We start from the raw sequence: 18,813 nt of genomic DNA on the forward strand, positions 1-18,813 counted from the left end.
GGAGCATTGCAAAATTGTTTGAACACATTTTGTACATAGTGCTAGTCAGGCGAAATATGAAATTATAGTACACTATTACACATCGAAAAATTGCATGATCAGAAATACAGGTGAAGTTCATACAGGTAACGCTGAAAGTTTAACGTTCAAAGTTATAGCGAATTCAGTAACAATGGTAACGCATAGCTCAACATCTGGGTGCCATAGTTAGTACGTGCATGCGGTATATACCAAGTTTCATTATGGCGTGTCTCATAACGGGGATGGTTTCGAGTTAGATTAGATAGTTTCGCGATGAACGTGTTGTTATATTTTATTCCAAGATTATATCTTTTCGTAAGTATGTAGGTATATAAATCCGGAGCAGCGCGAATACCCAGCTTGTGGAAAAGTGGTTTTGTGTGAGCATCATATGATGAATTGCAGATAGCGCGAACGGCTTTCTTTTGTAACAAGTGGATTTTATTAATATTTGACGCAGTAGTATTTCCCCAGACCAGTAAGCAGTAGTTCAGGTGCGAAAGAAAAAGAGAATTGTAGATAAGTAGCTTTATATTGGTGGGTAGTAGAAAACGCAACTTGGTGACTGCACCGACAGTTCGCGATAATGTGTTAGCGAGAGAATCTACGTGCTTATTCCACAATAAGTGTTCGTCAAAGATAACGCCAAGACTTCGAAATGTAGTGACGATTTCTACTTCAGACGTTCCAATCGTGAGGCCAACGTTAAAACTCACAGTCTGGTTTTTTGGTTTGAAGAGTACCGCCTTGGTTTTATTAGTGTTAATTGTTAGGGAGTTGAACGTGCTCCACTTGTTTAGTTTATTTAATACATCGTTAGCATGAACAATAAGACTAGTAGCGTCGTTCGAACAGAAGAGTAATGTGGTGTCATCCGCATAGATTACATATTTGGTAGAATGGTCAATTCCGACTAGGTCATTTATATACATATTAAATAGGAGGGGACCGAAAATGCTTCCCTGCGGTACACCTCATTGCATACTCATCACGTCAGACATTTGGCCATTTATAATTACCTTTTGGGAACGGAATTTCAGATAGCTACTCAATAGATCTAAAAATATCCCCCTGAAACCATAATGTTCAAGCTTCTTTATGAGAGTGGTGTGATTTAAGCGGTCAAATGCTTTGCTATAATCCACAAAGACACCGAGTGTTAGCAGTTTGTTTTCAATAGCCTGGAGGATTATTTCTTTTTGTGTTAAAAGCGCGCATTCCGTGGAAAGGCCCTTTCTAAAACCAAACTGTGATGCTGTTATTAGGTTATGCTTCCCGCAAAACGAAGTCATTCGGTCATTTATTAGCTTTTCAAGTCCTTTTGAAAAAACCGGAAGTATCGATATTGGCCTATAGTTAGATAAGCAGTTCAAATCGCCGCTCTTGAAGATGACACTTACTTTCGCTAGTTGCATGTTTTTTGGAAATACGCCCTGTGAGAAGCTAAGGTTAAATACATACACAAGCACAGGGCAAATTATATCTAGTGTGTATTTGACTGGTCGTATCTGTATGTCATCTGCATCACGGGCCTTGCTGTTCCGAAAACTGAAAAAGGTGCGATAGACTTCGTCATTGTTTGTCGGGGCCAAAAATGCGCTGGCGCAGTTTCGGGCCGGCATGTAGTCTAAGGCATGGAAGTCATGAGCACTTTTATCGAGGGACGCAAAAAAATGATTAAAGGCGTTGGCAAGCGGCGCGCCAGATGGTAATGTTCCATTCAAGTTTAGCTCCTGCTTATCTTGCGTGTGCTGCAGTCCTCGGCCAAGTACAGAGTTCAGTCTTTGCCATACAATGTCGCTTCGTCGTAGGGTTTCTGCATTAAATAAATTATGTAAATAGTTCTTTTTGGTTTGTCTTAGGATCCCAGTTACTTTATTTCGAAACACCTTAAACGCGTGTAGGTCGGCCTTATCTCTAGTATTTAAATAATGTTTCAAAAGAGCATTTTTCTTTTTTATTAATTTTAAAATTCAGGCGTAATCCAGGGTTTGCGCGAATTTTAGGGTTTGAATGTCTTGCAGGGGAAGCAGTCCTGGTAGGCCGATGTAAATATTGACAAGAATGCGTCATAGGCGCTGTCAGGGCAACTTTGAGCATACACTTCTTTCCAGTTTACTTGCGAAAGTCTGTTCCGGAACTTTTCTAACGTCGAAGAGTTTATATCTTGAAATGTTATACTGTGCGCCTGGTTAAAAGTTTTACGAACTACATTTTGATCTGTTATTAGGAATAAAGGCAGATGATCACTAATGTCAGCTGCGATGACGCCTGAAACTGTTTCTGAAATTTCGATGTTCGTGATGAATACATCGATTAGTGTTGCAGACTGATTTTGAATACGAGTGGGTGTATTGATGGCGTTAACAAGCGCATTTGAATTTAGTAGCCTTAAAAGGTCGCCTTGGGCTGTTGATTCGTTTAGCAGGTTGATATTTACATCACCGCCCAAAACCAGACGGAAATTGTGTTGATTAATCCAGCCAAAAAACGTATCCAGGTAAGCGAAAAAGTTAGAAACGTTCCCGCTAGGTGGTCGATAAATTACAGAGAAGATAATTTGATGACATTTGAGGGTTAGGGCTTCAAGATCATCAGTTATCTGAGTAAATTCATGTATTATTATTCGTAACAATATTCGCTCCATGGCCAATTGAGCTGACCTTTATTTGCTTTGTATTTATTTTGTACGGTGCCAAGTTTCAGCTCCGTATGTCATTAGGAGAAGCATGCTCTGGTTGTAGATTTTTTGACTGATATAGATAGCTTAGTTTTAATTTATTAGGGGAGTTTTAGAGGGCTCCCCAGCCCTTACGCAATCTGCGCTGGATTTTTCTCTCGTGGCTGTGGTCAGCATTACCGTCCATCAGGGGCGGGTATATTCTGTGTGTTCCTTGTAGCGTTTCATTTCCTGTGCTGAAGAACAAGTTCTTGGCGTGTTTATTTCTCATTACTTTATTTATTGCTTATTTATATTTTAACCCACGGCCTAGCTTTGTGATTGTGCTCAAGCACTATTTGAATGTGTTCTGCTGCAGTCTCACTCAGCAATACTTTGTCGTCCGTATTCCTCAAATGGCACAAGTATTTCCCGTTTATTCTTAATCCTATGCTTTCCCAGTCAAGCATTCTGAATTTCACTTTCACACACGCTGCGAACAGTTTTGGGGAGATTCCATGTCTCACTTCCTTTCGGATAGGAGAATTATCACTTTGCTTGTGTAGGTTTATTCCACCCATGCATCACTGATATGTGACTTCTAGAAGTCTTAGTAGGTTTATACGTTATACGTTACGCGGCAGTCAGTATCTGTTCGCGGAGCCCCTCAAGGTGAGCAGATTCAGTTTTATTGAAGAGTCGGTCTATCAGATAACATCCTGACTGCTGTTCAGCGTTCGGTAAGGTGTGATAGAGATTTCAATGCCGCATTGGCTACATATAGTGGAGGAAGATGGCTACATTGGCTACATATGGTGGACGCCACCCTTCAATGAAAAGGTCCCCAAATGCTGCCTCTGTCGTCAAGGTTGTTTCTTGCAGTATTTTTTTTCAATGCTCACTGATATTAAGACCACAGATTTACTCGTGACAGGAATGCTTTTACCATCGGATGGCATCACAAAAAAGGGAAGGTTGTCAAAGTTTAAGAAACAACACTACATGGGGTATGTTTTAATATAGATTAGCTTCAGACCCTTCATGGGGCCTGGTAATTTGGCGTTTGAGGGCCAAAAATACCATGCGGCATATACTGAACGAAATTACGGTATACTAACACCACTAGAGTTACCCTAGGATGTCTGGACCACCACCTACGTTACCTTTATAGGGATGTTTTATAAACGGACAGAGAGCCCATCCTTGGAAGCTTGAGAAAAAATTCAACAGACACCGGTACATACATCTGTCCATTCGATGATGTTTTGGCAACATCATAAGTAGGCAATATCATAAGTATTTGGCAACATCATGGTAGGCAACATCATAAGTATTTGGATCGGGAAACGCGGTATCACAACTCAACATTAGCAATATAACACAAAGTGCCCCTTGCAGAGGTCTTTTATGTGACTATGTGACCTACTAGTTGCAGGAAGCTACCATATTGCAGATTTTTTTCTTCAAAGTAAAAAAAATCTGTCCAGGCTGGTCCATCGCTCTATCTTCGGACTGTTCACATACCTGCTCAAGAAAGTTGCTCCATAAGCTCATTTCTGATTGCAAAATACTATACAAACCCCGTCATACTCATTGGGAAGGATAGCTTCAATATTTCTGAAGCAACAGTATCAAGAATTTTTGACAAGTGGCTGCACGTTGCATATTGTCGGCTTAAATCCCAGATAACCTGGCCAGGGCGTGAGGAACTGCAGCGTACCATGCCACAAGCTTTCTTTGATTCGCTTAGGACTAAAGTCACCGTAATTATTGACTGCTTCGAAATAAACATTGAAAGGCCGTCATATCTGCTTTCTAGAAGTGAAACATGGTCAACGTATAAAAGGAGCAACACTGCAAAGTTTCTTATTGCAAATGCACCACAGGGTGTAGTAACATACATTTCAGAAGGCTAGGGGGGCGTGTCAGCGATAAGCACATCACAGAGCATTGTGGCTTATTGGACAACTTCGTTCCTGGTGATGTTGTCCTCACAGATAGGGGGTTCAACATAGAAGACAGTGTTGGCTTTTATTGTGCACGCCTCCATCTCACAGCGTACACAAAAGGGAAAAAGCAGCTGTCCCCTGAAGTCGTGGAAAGAACAAGGAAGCTTGCGAATGTTAGGATCCATGTGGAGCGTGTTATTGGCCTGATCAGAAATAAGTTCGTGTTCTTGAAGTCTACTGTGCCTATTAACTATGTTGCTTGTCGCGAGGGGGATGAACTGACTGCGCTGGACAAGATTATGACAGTGTGTTGTGCACTTGGCAACTTGTGTCCCGCAATAGTTGCAGCACTAAAGAACCGGAGTGAGGAAAATGAGGACTGACACAAAGTTCCATCTGCAGCTGCAGCTACCACTGGCCTGTTACCGTGGTTGGAAACGATGTGCGATACTTGCTTTCAGTTTGTCGTAGCATGTGGACGCAGTTATGGCAGACAATGTACAGAAACTGCTGTTCAGACCAACATGAGCATGCAAGTTGTAGAGACATTGGAGCACTGCTGTGTAGTGGAAAACGAAGGAATGTATGCATTACAAAAAGTAAAAGAGCAGCTTGAGGTGTCCGAAGTCGCATTCAAAAGTTCAGAGGAAAACGTACGGCTGTACACTGGGTTGACAAACTTTGCTGTTTTATTTGCTGTGTTCAAGGCACTAGCCAGCACTGTTTACACAATGCAAATAATAAGCTCACTCGATCCCAAGAATTTATTTATGATGAAGCTCAAGTTAAACCTGAAAATGCTGACCTCTTGCTTCGCTTCAACATTTCAGAAAAGGGAAAAAACAACTTTCAGCAGATGAGGTGCAAGGCACAAGAAAGCATGCAAGTGTAAGAATTCATGTAGAAGGAGTAATTGAACTCATTAGACATCAGCTCATTCTTCTGAATTCTCTCATTCTTGTTGTTTATGTTGCATTCACGCAAGATGATGTGGTCACACCAGTTGACAAAACTGTTTGTAGTGTACTGTCGCACTTGTGTCCTCCAACCGTTGCTGCACTCAAAGGTGTGTCTGCAGAGCAGGCATCAGTCAGAGTAGAAGAGTCGTTGTAAATTCTTTTCCATCATGTCTCAATAAAGCAATTTCGCAATCTGCTGTTGCCGTTGATCATCATTTCTCGACGTCACACTGGACCAATTTCAAACACGGGCCAATGCTGTTGCAGCTTCAAGACGCTCTTCACGTGTACAACTTTACGCAGAGCTTTCGTCACGGGCTGTTTGGTCTTTGGTCCTTTGCACTCGGGACAATTCCACTGTGCAGTTTTTGGTGCCCGCTTCAGTGAAACGAAAGAACAGTTAACTCATTTGTAGCGGCAGTGTGGGTTGTCGCAAGCAACCATCTTTCCAGTTTCTGGTCCTTGGCAAAAGCAAAAAACATCCTTGGGTGAGTTTGCAATTGCCCCAGCACTTTGTCCAGTGAAATATCTGCGGAACAGCTCGGGAAGGATTGCATGGATGAACAAAATCTCTCGCAGCACCCAGAATTTCTGCACAAAAGTGCTCGTCCTTCCATACTTTCTCGACATGCAACACATTAGGCGTCCACACAACGAAGTCACACATTGCACATTGCATACAGCCATTTGCGTCTGCACCTGGTAGAAATAATCATGTTGCCGGCGTACGTGTACTGCGCCACTGACTTGTTTCTAGACAGGAACCCGCGCCAACCATCCGGTTATATTCTTCACTTCCCTCATCGAGGATGGGCACTTCAGTTCGAGCACACCCTTTCCGCAGCAAGTGAAACAAACAAGACCATCTGGTGTTGCTCCAACAAATGGGTGCTCCGTACTGATATGCAGTCCCGACTTTGTGCACTTGAATGCGTCGTGCTTTCCAGCTTCGCTGGCTTCATATGCTCTAAAGGCATGGCGCTCATTTTCCAATCCCCATGTGACGGAAGGAGTCTTCAATGCTTGTTTCTCAGGATAGCACACTAACTTCAGCAGTGATAGACTAGGGTTATCAATGCTTGTGTGGCACACCTTTTTCATTACAGAAGCAGTGCCTCTACAAGCACGGTACGTAAACCAGCTCGGCGAGCTGCTCTGTTGCCTTGTCATGGCTTCAATAGCCTTTGCGCTACCTTCACTAACAGTTAGTGACGGCATGACATCGTTGGCCTTCTCAACCAAAACATCCAAGTCATATGCGAACATTTCCTCCGCGTAGAGTTTCCTCAAATGAGCATCATGCGTTGGTACAGGATTTTTGAGAGTGTCCGTCATAGCCAGGAAGCAGTGAAAAAATTCAAGGCACCACACCAACTGCCTGAATTCAGCTGTAAAGCTGAGAAAGCTCATCTGCAGAAGGGGGTGGCCAGGAGCTCGCTCCTTCACTGGTCCTGCTTCTGTTGAAGTGGCGATGCTCTCAAGCTTGTGCATTTTGCTTCTGGATGACGTGAAGTCAATGCCCCTAAGTCACTTAAACTGAACCTTCTCAACATAAGCGGGCAGCCACGAATTGTCCTTCTGCGTGCAACTTGTTGACTTTATGATCTTGATGCCTGTCTTAACAGCGAACAAGCAGCCTCCAACATGGGAGCAGTCTTCTCTGGGTCCAGCCATACAAGTGCAATGTGCCGCCACAACAGTAGCATTCTTCTGGCACAGAAGCCACACTTGCAGAGGTCTTTGCCCCAGTCTCTGCGAGTGGTTCACCTGCGAAGGCAACAAAAAATACCGGCGTTAATGACATGTTGTTACGCTTAGCATGGGCATATCATCTTGAACGCGAAAAGCATGCGCAGGCCTTTTTTACAAGGGTTGGGGTGTACAGAACTTGTCTTAAACAGCTCACAAGTAATGCCACCCATAGTGTGCGAATTAAAAACGAAGGCCCATAAAGCCCGTCGGTTACCTTTCCCTTTTTTTCCTCGCGCTGAGCGGGCAGCTGACGCACTCGCTTGCGTACAGCCAACCGAATGGTGCCTTTGAGCTGCGCCGCACACAAGGCTGTTAGCTCAAGACGGCGTACGGACGTTTTTTTCGCGAAATCGTAGAGAGATTAACAAAGCTTACAATCACGAAATGGATTCATAGTGCTCACCTCGCAAAGCACGATGACTTTGTCGTCCTGCAGATGCTTCGCCGAAAGGTGCTTTACCCAGCCGCTGGTGATGTGCGATTCCAACGCTTTGTACGCTTCAATCTGTTCGAGCGTCACGAACTTCGCAGGAAACACAAGATACGTCACTCTGTCACCGTGTGTGACATCAGGGAAGCCACTCAGATTGGCACATGTGTCCACTCCGGGCCGCAGCTCGTACGGGTCGATGCCATCACACAGTTTAACTTTTTCCTCGTAACGAAGACGCACACTCCCGATGAGCCCCGAGTAGTACCCAGCGTTCATAGGTTCATGTCGTGCCATCGCATGCAGAAGTAAGTGAGTAGCGTTAGAATGCCACCACGAATTCGGACGCACCACTTGCAAGACACAAGCACCGAACGACAACCGATTCACAAACATGGCCGCCGGGCCAACGACCGGGCGGGCGTGACGTCATGTGCAAGCTATGTATTGCCACCAACATATTACCGCACGTACATCCAGTACGGTATTTTCAATGCGTAAAAAGCATGAAGGCATGCATTGGGCGAATATTATTGCGTGATTGGCGCAGCCAATACGTTTTTTTTGCAAGTAAGAGATGTAAGAATGCATGCCAGCGAAATGCATAATCAACCAGAAAGAGGGCCTTTCGTCAAATTATGGCCTGACGAAGCAAATCCAGCATTTGAATTTATTACCTGTTGTATCGAAACTGATATTTTAGAACTACTACAAACTACTATGACACTGGATAACAACGAAGCGGCAAAAAGTGTGTCCACTAAGAATTGATTGTTACACCATGCCACTAATCTATTTTTGCTTCGTCTTGAGAAAATTCTAGGCATATTACAGCCGTTTCTGTTTAATCTGCCTAAGATATTGCAGTTTGTGTAGAGCATCAGGACTCGTACTTAGCTTGCCAAACTTTTTCATGCGTGCGAACCGAGGAAAAAGTCCATAGTGTAGATTCTTTGTAGCAAGTTATTCGTTAACACTGGCAGTAATGTTTTATAGAAATTACACCCCAACGAGATGTACAACGCTTACTTATGTAAACGAAGTTTATGTTCGGATTTGCATTCGGAACCTGTTTGACTGAATACTTAAAGTCAGCTTCACCTAGCCCCGAGGGCCCCATACATTAAAGACGTGCGCAGCTTGGTAGAGACTGGCCAGGTTGTCTGGCTATATTATCAATTGTAAAACGTCAGGTGTTCTCATGTGTGTTCTCATTAGTCCACGCACCACGGCACGGTTCTCCAATATTTTTCAAAGTTAGGCAAACAACTAGTCCATACACTGTAACTAAATTGTCGGTCCTAAAACTGTTTTTTCGCTTCAGTGTAAATGGTTCGCCACGTTTGTGCTATTTCATGCAACGTAGGATTCAACTCTAGGAACGTCAAGGCAGTAACAAGAAAGCAGAAGCAAAAACAAAGTTAGAAAACAGATGTGAAATCCTGACAGTCGCGCGGCGTGAAGGAGTAGGTGATTTCCTGTTTGGCATGTAGGGGACGGGAGGTCTTTCCGTTTTCACTGCCGGATTGATAAAATTTGCATGCGTTCGACCATTTCTTTATACAAAAATCTTGTTGGGGGCTTGCGTTTCAACCGTTAATGTCGACTTTATCGTCACCCTGTTGTGCGTAGATGTCGTTATTTGGTAGCAAGTGGTCCTATCACGCAATTTGTGACAAAAAATTTTGTTCGAATTCTTACGGTAATAACTACTATTTTGAACACTGCTTCTGCAAATAATTTGTGGGCTGTTTTCTTGCGATGGGAGCAGACTGCATTAAAAAAACTACATCCATTAGAAATACTTCGAACGTTTTTGCCGTTTTGCGTTTCTGAGCTTGCTGCACCTCGCTACATATCACGTTGCCGCTTTTCTCTAAATTCCCATGAAAGTGTGATGGCTTACTAATTCTGTGTTATTTCGCTTTAGGTAAATCAAAAATTTGCTTTAAGCCCTTAGCTTATATCTTTACTGTCACTTTCTGCTACGATGGCAGAACCCGCCGTCCCGGTACATCCAACTTTTGCTACATTGCCTATTGTAGTAGTGAGAGATTTCCAAGCACAGTGTCTTAAGGAACTGAGCGGAAATGAGGCGCAAAGATCAAGGCATTCAAACTGTTTTATTTTAAACCGTAATAATAATGGCTAATCTAACAGTTGCTTACTGATTTCTACAGCAAAATTACATAGCTGTTTTTAATACCTTCCGCACAGGCGACTTTTGTGCACTCTCTCGTTTATTTCTGTGTTGCAATAGGTCCTGAAAAACCTTTTGCAGCATTTTGATAGAGCGGCTTGTAATTCACCATTATTTTTTCGTATGTGCCTTTTCCAGAGTTCACAGCTGTTGATAACCATGGTACCATTTTTTATAGCCAAATCTGAAATAAGAAGCAAAACATCAGAAGTATAGGAAGTAAGCTTCTTATTGTGCTCGGGCAAACACAACAATTTTTGTGTAACACAAATAAGAAGAGCTTTAAAATATAAGAACGTTTCGTTAGGGATATATTCGAGCTCAATGGGAAATAATATTAAACTTTCGGTTTAACAAAGTCGGTCGTCTTGTTCAGGTAAATGAGCGTTCCGCTCGCACTTATCAACGCAATGCTACAAAGCCAACCTTTTGACGCAAAGACTTCCAAACAAAGCAGTAGAACATAGAACGTATAACAGTTCTTAAAGTTTGGCAGCATAAATACACCCGTGAATATGTTTTCTCTGGCAGTGGGTATAGTCATTGTAGCGCTCGAAATTTCGCTTAGGTCAAGGACTACCGCCAAGACGTATGCACCTGGAAGACGCCTGTCACATGTGAATTAAAATATAGAAACAGCTGTAATGGCAGCTCTAGTACAAATAAATGATCACCGCCAATAGAAATATACTGTTAGCTGCCATGATACACACGTGCAGGGCAGAAGTACTTTTGTACAACACTTTATTGAAGAAAACGGAACTTTTTTATTTAAATAGGTGTACTCACTTTTTCTGATAGTAGCACTTGTTATAACCTTAACCACAGCGCAGTGTTCTTGAACGTAGGCGAAATACCACAGGGGAGCTGGTAAGTTGTATCCTTCACCTAGTGACAACAAGAGCGGGGAAGCGTGACAACTTCATTTAGGCACTTTTTCAATTACAACAAACCTACAAGGATCACTCACTGGTGTAGGCTAGCCTTTTAATAAGGCTGTCCCACAATATTTTGTGCAGGCCTTAGAAGCCTATCAGCGATAAAAAGAACGAACAAATCCTAATCGCATGTTTTAACGTAAGTTATGTTTTGCAGGAACGACAATACCGACCACATGACAACTTATAACACTTTTTCTATATATTTTAATGTTCGTATATATTTCCGGCCATATAGTATCAGCTACAGTTTAAATATGTTTACAGGTAGCATATCTCAGACCCCTTTTTAAGTCAATGCTTAGAGTGTCTGGTTTCCCTGAAGTTGTGCATGCGTAAGTACTAAAAAAAAGTTTACGTGTTCGTTTGTGTTCGAGATTCTTGGAATATACCTCTTAATACCGATACATTCGCTGGTAAGAAGTTGACCTTGAGCGGTGACAGTAAGTGTCCCTCAGTGTGCAGGTCACTAGAGATTTTTAGAGTAAAACTGTTTAGGCCGACGCAAATCCGGCCTGCCACGTTAGAAAACACTGAGCGCACGTCAGCTCCTGCCTCGCGGCGACCGCCCGTTGTCCCTGGAGCGAGGCCCCGCGCACGATTTTCGCGCAGTAGTTTTAAGGAAAAAAAACAGGGAGCACACGGGAACAAGTGCATCGCGGTGACCGCCTGCGTCATCCAGGCTTGTGCGTGGGCTTACGTCACATGAGGCGCTCCCCCTTTTGTCATTGTCGTCGGGTAGCAACCGGCGTGCCTTTTGTACGTCGCGTCAAAGACCGTAACGATCAATACGTCTAACCATCCCTTTACAGCACACACAAGGAGGCTGCCACCGGACCCGCTGATAATGAACTGGAGGGCTACTGAGTTGAGGATGCGCTACAAGATGATTTGCCCTACGCGGGTTGGCCTTCGGAAAACGAGGACGAATGGGATGACGAATGGCTGCTGCCGAATAAAACATACTGCGTGCTTTACATGGTGTTTTCTTTAGAGTGAAATACAAAACTACATTGCACTGCTGGGGTTCTGTTGGTTCCTCTCTCCCGGGATCCGCTGTCACTGTGGAGACACTCTAGCTCGGCCCACTGCACTGCTGTTTTTCTAGATGCGGCAATTTTTCAACTTCCCTGTAATGCCGAAGCGCGGGGGTAGAGGGTAGGATGCCAAAAAGCGTCCAATGCAAGTTGCAAAGAGTCAATTATTTTAACAGTTTTGTGGTGGCGATGTGCAGTGAAGCTGGTGACGCAGCCTCGCGTTCCGAGAAGTGAATCGTTTTAACACCACTGAGCGGAGGCGGTTAAGGCTCACTCTTGAAGCGCTCCTTGGTTGTGACCTCGTCTTACCGGATTTCTTGTTTTTTAGAGCAGAAGCAATAAAGTGCCAAATAAGCGAAAACATTGCCATTTTCAGAGCCGTTCGGGTTGGCCTCGTTCAGAAAGCAATGCCTCCTTTACCACGCTTGCTTCATGCGTTTTGAACCACGAGGTAGTCCATAGCAAATGGTTCGACTCGGCAGTAGCAAACGGAAGCCGTCCACGCCTTTGCGACACCAGGGCCGCCACCCGCCACCTGAAAGGTTTGGGACACTACCACCCTCAAGCAGTAACTGGGGGTGAACGTAGATTACACTAACGTTTTAAAGCAAAGCTTTTTACCTCTACCCCCAAGGGTTCTTTCGCCACCGTTGGTGCCAACAGAAAACTCCCGCGAGCAAATAAAAGAGTTTGCTAGCACAGCGAGGAATCGAACCCGTAACCAATAGAGTGACAAAGCCAGAGTCCATTGTCTTACCGATTAGGTACGAGCCCACGCGGAGACAGGAAAGAGAAGTGGTGCACTCACTAAGCACATCTACTGGTTCAACCCATGCATTCTCGCTGAATGCCACGCGATAGCGATAAACACAGCTCACACCAACCTATGGCATCTCACTTCTAATACGCCAGTGTGCCAAAGCCTGTCACTTCTAGTGTTCACGTTAAAAATCTCAGACCTTGTCACCCGCCCTCACGCCAAATAACACTTCAAGGAACAGGCAAATACTCCTTGATGGCCAGGCCTTCACAGCAAGACACGGCATCAAGGTCCTGTGCGTACATCTTCAGGCCAACACCAAGAGCGACGCATGTTTGCAGCGCTTCAAACACAGCATCAATACACATACACATAATCAGGCGAGTTGCCACGAAGAAGCCAGGCCTCAAGGAATCCGATACCTTTCGATTAGTTTGTAGTGGCCTGCACTTCATCTTATAGCAGCGCCACTATCATCATCTGCATCATCCCACGATCATGATCAGCGGGGCTTGCCCGGGCTGCGTGGGTAGTGCCACGCGTCCCAGTAGGAACGTTGATTCAGCAGCTGGGAGGCCCCTCGTTCTGGCCGGGCCTACGCGACATGAATAAATGTAGGATTACTCGGCTCCCTTTCCTACAAGCTCAAGTTGTTGTCCTCTCGAGAATTCCTTTCGTCAACCCCTTGTCTTCTTCTCGGAAAGGGGAGCATAAAAGTGCTTTATATAATGAATAAAAACGCGGTTGAGCAAGCCATTGGTCTTCCAATAAGCGCGTCCACAGAGAGGCTGCTTAGCACGGGGCTACAGAACACGGAAGAAGAGGTGATTGAGACCCTCCGCAGTGGCTCAGTGGCTACGGCGTTGTGCTGCTGAGCACAAGGACGTGGGTTCGAGTCCCGGCCGCGGCGGAGGCTTTTGTGATGGAGGCGAAAAGCAAAAACGCCCGTGTATACGAGATTTCGGCGCACCTAAAATATGCCCAAGTTCTGGAGCCCTCCACCACGGCGCGTCTCATCGCCTGTGTTGCGTCGGCGCCTTAAAACGCTGCGATCAATAAATAAATAAATAAATAAATAAAAGAGCTGGTAGAGGGCCATCTTTCCATCCAGAAGCTCAGAATGCGCAGAAATGCGGCGCCTCACCTTATCCTCACCAGATTGTCTAGTCAGCACAGAATGTCACTCGGCTTGATAAACTCCTGAACGTCTGGAGACAAGAACTAAAGACGCTCCCTTTGCTTACAAATATAAACCTTCACACGACGAGGGTCTCCGACAAGCAAGGACTCAAGCGCTGAACACCACCCTCGGTGAGGATCATGCAGTTATTTACAAAGATGCCTCCAAACATCGAGGGCAGCAGTACGCCATCATTTTGGCTACCTCCAGGACCAACCTCCTTGCTTGTGCCTTACTCAGTACCGAAGACATGACGGCAGCAGAATAGGCAGTTATCACCTTGGCTCTCACTCAACCAGAGGTTCGTAAGGTAGTCACCGATTCCCAAGAAGCCTACCGGAATTACCAGTCCGGTTTGGTATCTCCACCTGCACTGCGTGTGCTAAAAAACAACTCCATAAATTGTTCCATTCAGCTCATCTGGACACCCACTCACGCTTCCATGGAGGGCAACGAATACGCCGACCAAGCCTGCACTCTTACCCCCGCGCTATAGAGGTGCAAAAGAATAGTCACCTGCTTGTCTCGTTCAGAGACATAACCCAGCATTATCGCTTTCTGAGACAGACCCTACCTTCGGTTTATCCTAACCTTTCGATAGAATAACAAACTACCCTACGGCTCATACAATCCGGCTCCTTCCCACATCCGACCCGTGTTCACTAAATGCACCCGAATCACTCCGACGCTCATTGCAAATTTTGCTCAGAAGTTGGAACACTCTGCCACATAACCGGGGTGTGCGACTTTAGCCCTTAGCACCTTCCCCTCTGTCCGTCAACTACTGAACAAGAGCAATGGAAGATGCTGCTGTCCAGCCCCTCTCTGCCTACTTAACGTCAGCTGGTGGACAGAGTACGGCGCGGACTGAATATGGGCTACCGTGAAGAAGAACCCAGTTCCCCTGGGCCGCACTCTGGGCTGTTCAGAAATCTGAATTGAAGTATTTCCTCCTCTTCTACTACTCCTCTTTCCGCACATCCCCCGCCTCTGCCGCCGATCTCGTAGCCTCCATCCGCGATGGCAGAGATGGAGAAGTGAGATTATCTAACACCGAGTTTCAGCCTCAATTTTATATAAAAAAATTCCACTCATCTACCACACCACCACAACTCAACCAAACCCCGCTCATGCGTCATGCATTTATTTAACCTCGCCAAGAATCTCATTGAGGTAGTAGAGGGTGTGGTTAAATGCAATTCACTTCTCTCTTGTTTCCCTATTTGTAGAGCGACGTGAGTGAAATAAGGGCGTCGCATGAGTAATCGTTGTGGGTGCCGTTTACAGCTTTGCTTTCCAGCCGCATTTACAGGGTGGATTGGCGGTAATTTTTTCACCACCATCAACATTTACCCCACACAAAGGTAAGGAAGTGGACATGCGAAGCTTCGCCCCCAAACCTTCAGCAGTGGATATGGCTCCTTTCAGCAGTTCAGTCTTCACAGTATCGTCGTTCATTAACCGTGATGCCGGCATTCTTCAGAGAACTGTGCCTGCTTCTACCAAAGAAGATGCCTCTACGCTCTTCTAGGAATATGAGAGGTGAGCGGGAAAGCGACGGGAGGCATTTACTTGGCAAAGGTCCATAAATATAGCGTCTTTTGTAGACATTTGGTACAAAAGGAGCAGATAGGCTGCCAATTTTTGACGGGTTACTCACATTACTTTGCATTTATTTGCGTTTAGTTTTATTAACCATCTGTCGCACCAGGAAGAAAATTTATTTAGGTCATATTGTAGTACACTTTGGTCGGCGCAATCAGGATTTTCTGTATATAACACGCACTCGTCGGCGAAAAGTCTAATATAAAGCCGGAATATATGTGAAAGAGAGTGTGTTGTATTCCTTAAAGTTTAGCACTTGGTCCAAGAATATCTAATTACGATGTTAACTTGAGGGATTTAAGTGGTTCGCCAACATGTTGCTTTTTATGTTAATTTAGGGTTAATGGTTTATGACAAAAAGGAAGCGCGTCAATCCTTCATCTGTTTTTTTCATAACACAGCACAAAAATTATTTTTTCACCAGCGTCGAAAACCGCAATGCCAGGTTGTGCTCATCACGTAACCCCAGAACCACTGTTAAACTCTGGTAGTCGAGACAATCACGCCTTAGCCCTCATTCACACAGCCGTCACTTGTCACTTTCGCCGTCATGCCCCGTGACGTCAGAAAACCGCGAAGGAAACGTAAAGGGAGTAGTGTTCGTACAGAAGCTGTCAGGCTGAGTACAGGGTCGTCTGCCTAGTGATCAGTTTATCGTAGAATTGAGCGTGCTTAACCTGAAAAGAAAAGAAAATAGCTCAGATTTTTACGTGTACTCACGTTTCACTAAATTTAGCCGTAAAAAATGTTTTTTGATTGGTTGGTTTACCACGGGAGTGGTCGCGTCGCGCTGACGGAATCTAAATGTAGAGCCAGTCTTCTCGTCGCAGTCGCACCGTTTTCGGCGAGAAATCCCCCGAGAAAGCATCGCCCATGACGGAACACGATGACGTGACGGTGACGTAACGGGGTGCAAAAAAGCCCGCAATCTGCACGAAGTGAATGATGATGAGTGGGGCGAAGCTCCAACGCTTATCGGTAAAGCCGTGAAATATTCGCCCGCACATCATATAAAGACTCGAAACGTTGTTATAGGGGTGATTGTATATACACCTATATACACGATGTTTAATATTTGCATATCGATGCTATTATCCCGCCACTCCGACTTGGAGGATGCCTCAATTCTCGCGCGTCCCCCGTACACGAAGGCGCCGGCATCAAGGCGGTCACTGTCGGCGCTCATTAGCGTCATGATGCGCTACTTTATTTCGCATCTTCTTGACGGCGCGCACCATCTGAATAAGTGAAGGACATAAGGCGCGTTTGTAGCACATGCTCACGTCTCGGTTTGTATTGCAGTGGGATGAGTGCCACGTACCCCTCGTTGCGAGCAGAGAGTCGTGGGATCGAAACCGGGCGCCGCCGCGTCAATGGCACGTTAACTTGTGGACACGGCGACCGCGTGACGCGGGACTTGCCCCGAGCAAGAGAAGCTTCGCCCCTGAAACGAGCAGCGGCGGCGGCGCGGCGCGGCGGCGCACAGGTTACCTACGGCGGGACGCGGGACTTGGCCCGAGCAAAAGGAGCTCCGCCACTAAAACGGCTGTGTGAATGAGGTGGTGGTAAAAAAACATTTATTAAGTCTATATACAAGTGAGAGATAGGGGCGGCCTTAAGGGCCATGAGGGCGTACAAGACGCGCGGACACAAAAAAATACCGGCCGATCTGCGCCTTTCGCTGCAAATACCAGTATCTTTGAACGACGATACTCTTCTGCCGCCCGTGCAGAGTAAAATTCCCTTCTCTCTCCAGCCCACCTCTCACGCTCGCCTTCCCGTCCCGCCGCTCGCAGAATAAACGCAGTGGAGGTTTGCAGAAGCCTATTCACATTTGCCGCGTTCAACTCTGCGCGTTATTGTAGAACTGTTTTTTACGGTTTGACTTTTTGCAAGTTGCCCCCAGGTAGCGCCTCGAGCGCATTTTATATTTCAGGATCATAACTTTCTTTCACCCACCGCGGTGGCTCAGTGGCTAAGGCGTTGCGCTGCTGAGCACGACGTTGCGAGTTCGATTCCCGGCCGCGGCGGTCGCTTTTCTGATGGAGGCGAAAAGTAAAAACGCCCGTGTGTACGAGATTTCGACGCACGATAAAGATCCCCAGGTGGTCAAAATTAATCCGGAGCCCTCCACTACGGCGCGCCTCATCGCCTGCGTTGCGTCGGCGCGTTAAACCTTACAATTAATCAACTTGCTTTCTTTTGCAGCTTATAATTTGCTTTGTTATGCGTTCTGTTTCAGCTTGGTAATTTTTTTTTTGCTCAAGAATGCTGAGAAGTATGAACACTGCCGTGAGATGAAATAGTTTTCAAAGGTTTTATCTATATTAACCAATGTTTGAAGAATTGTTTCTCGTTTCGCCGGGGCTTTGAATTGGGGGACATGCAGACAACCAGACAGACCAAAATGTCGCATTTGATGTAGCACAAGAAAGAGAAGCGTCCTTAAAAATTTTCCCGCAAGATTTGTATCAATCTGATGAACTCCTAGTAAACACATGATCACATAGTATAAAATAAATTTTAATGGCATTGCATTTACAGACGTAATAAACCCTAGCGTATTGAAACCTGCATTTTTTTGTTTTACATTACCCACATACATTTCATAATTAAACCATCTACAAGATCTTATATGTATAACTGCTGGATTAATGTGTCGATGCGAGCTAGTTGGTACTTCATCATGGGAACAGGTTAAGCGCCAGGCACAACTGGAGGAAGGAAAACAGACAGGAAAAGGGCGCCCCTTTCCTGTCTGTTTTTCTTTCTCCAGTTGTGCCTGGCCCTTAACCTGTTCCCATAACTGCTGGTTTTTTCCAGAAAAAAGCGCGTTGGTTACAAATTTATTAGGAGCGCTGCAGGGGAAAGAGCCCTAGAATAGAATCCTGAGAAACTTTACACTTTGATGATTGAAAATAGAAAAACATTATGGGCCTAACGCCGGGTGCAAGATTTAACCATGCGCCTGTGCACAGAGGCGTGTAAAAATACACACACCATTTTAGGCGTGTAACAGTTACATACTTGTGCCTCGCTTCAAATCTGATTTACAATAGAGTACCTAATTTAGTGAAATACCTAATGAACCTTAAGCCACACTTCCTCAAAGCTTTCGGTATATTGAGATTTCATTTACTCTAAAACTGCTTCTGCAGCATTAATATATTACCGAAGCCCCATCTGCTTTATAATAAACCTAAATAACTAAACAAAAGCAGACTAAAATCACAGAAGTATAACCCAACCTCAAACACAGCCAGAAAAATGCGGTTCTTATCGACATTCGAAAAAAACCGAATCTAACTTGATGTTAACCTTCC

At 45.0% G+C, this 18,813-nt stretch overlaps 1 pseudogene; it reads right to left on the bottom strand.

Moving 5' to 3' along the window:
- The window catches only part of LOC144168226 (uncharacterized), a 56,482-nt pseudogene that overhangs the window by 17,721 nt on the left and 19,948 nt on the right, over window positions 1–18,813 (bottom strand).

The sequence above is a fragment of the Haemaphysalis longicornis genome, unplaced genomic scaffold, assembly GCF_048455015.1.
Source record: "Haemaphysalis longicornis isolate Haplotype H1 unplaced genomic scaffold, Haemaphysalis longicornis Haplotype H1 scaffold_2, whole genome shotgun sequence".
In the NCBI taxonomy this organism is placed as follows: domain Eukaryota; kingdom Metazoa; phylum Arthropoda; class Arachnida; order Ixodida; family Ixodidae; genus Haemaphysalis; species Haemaphysalis longicornis.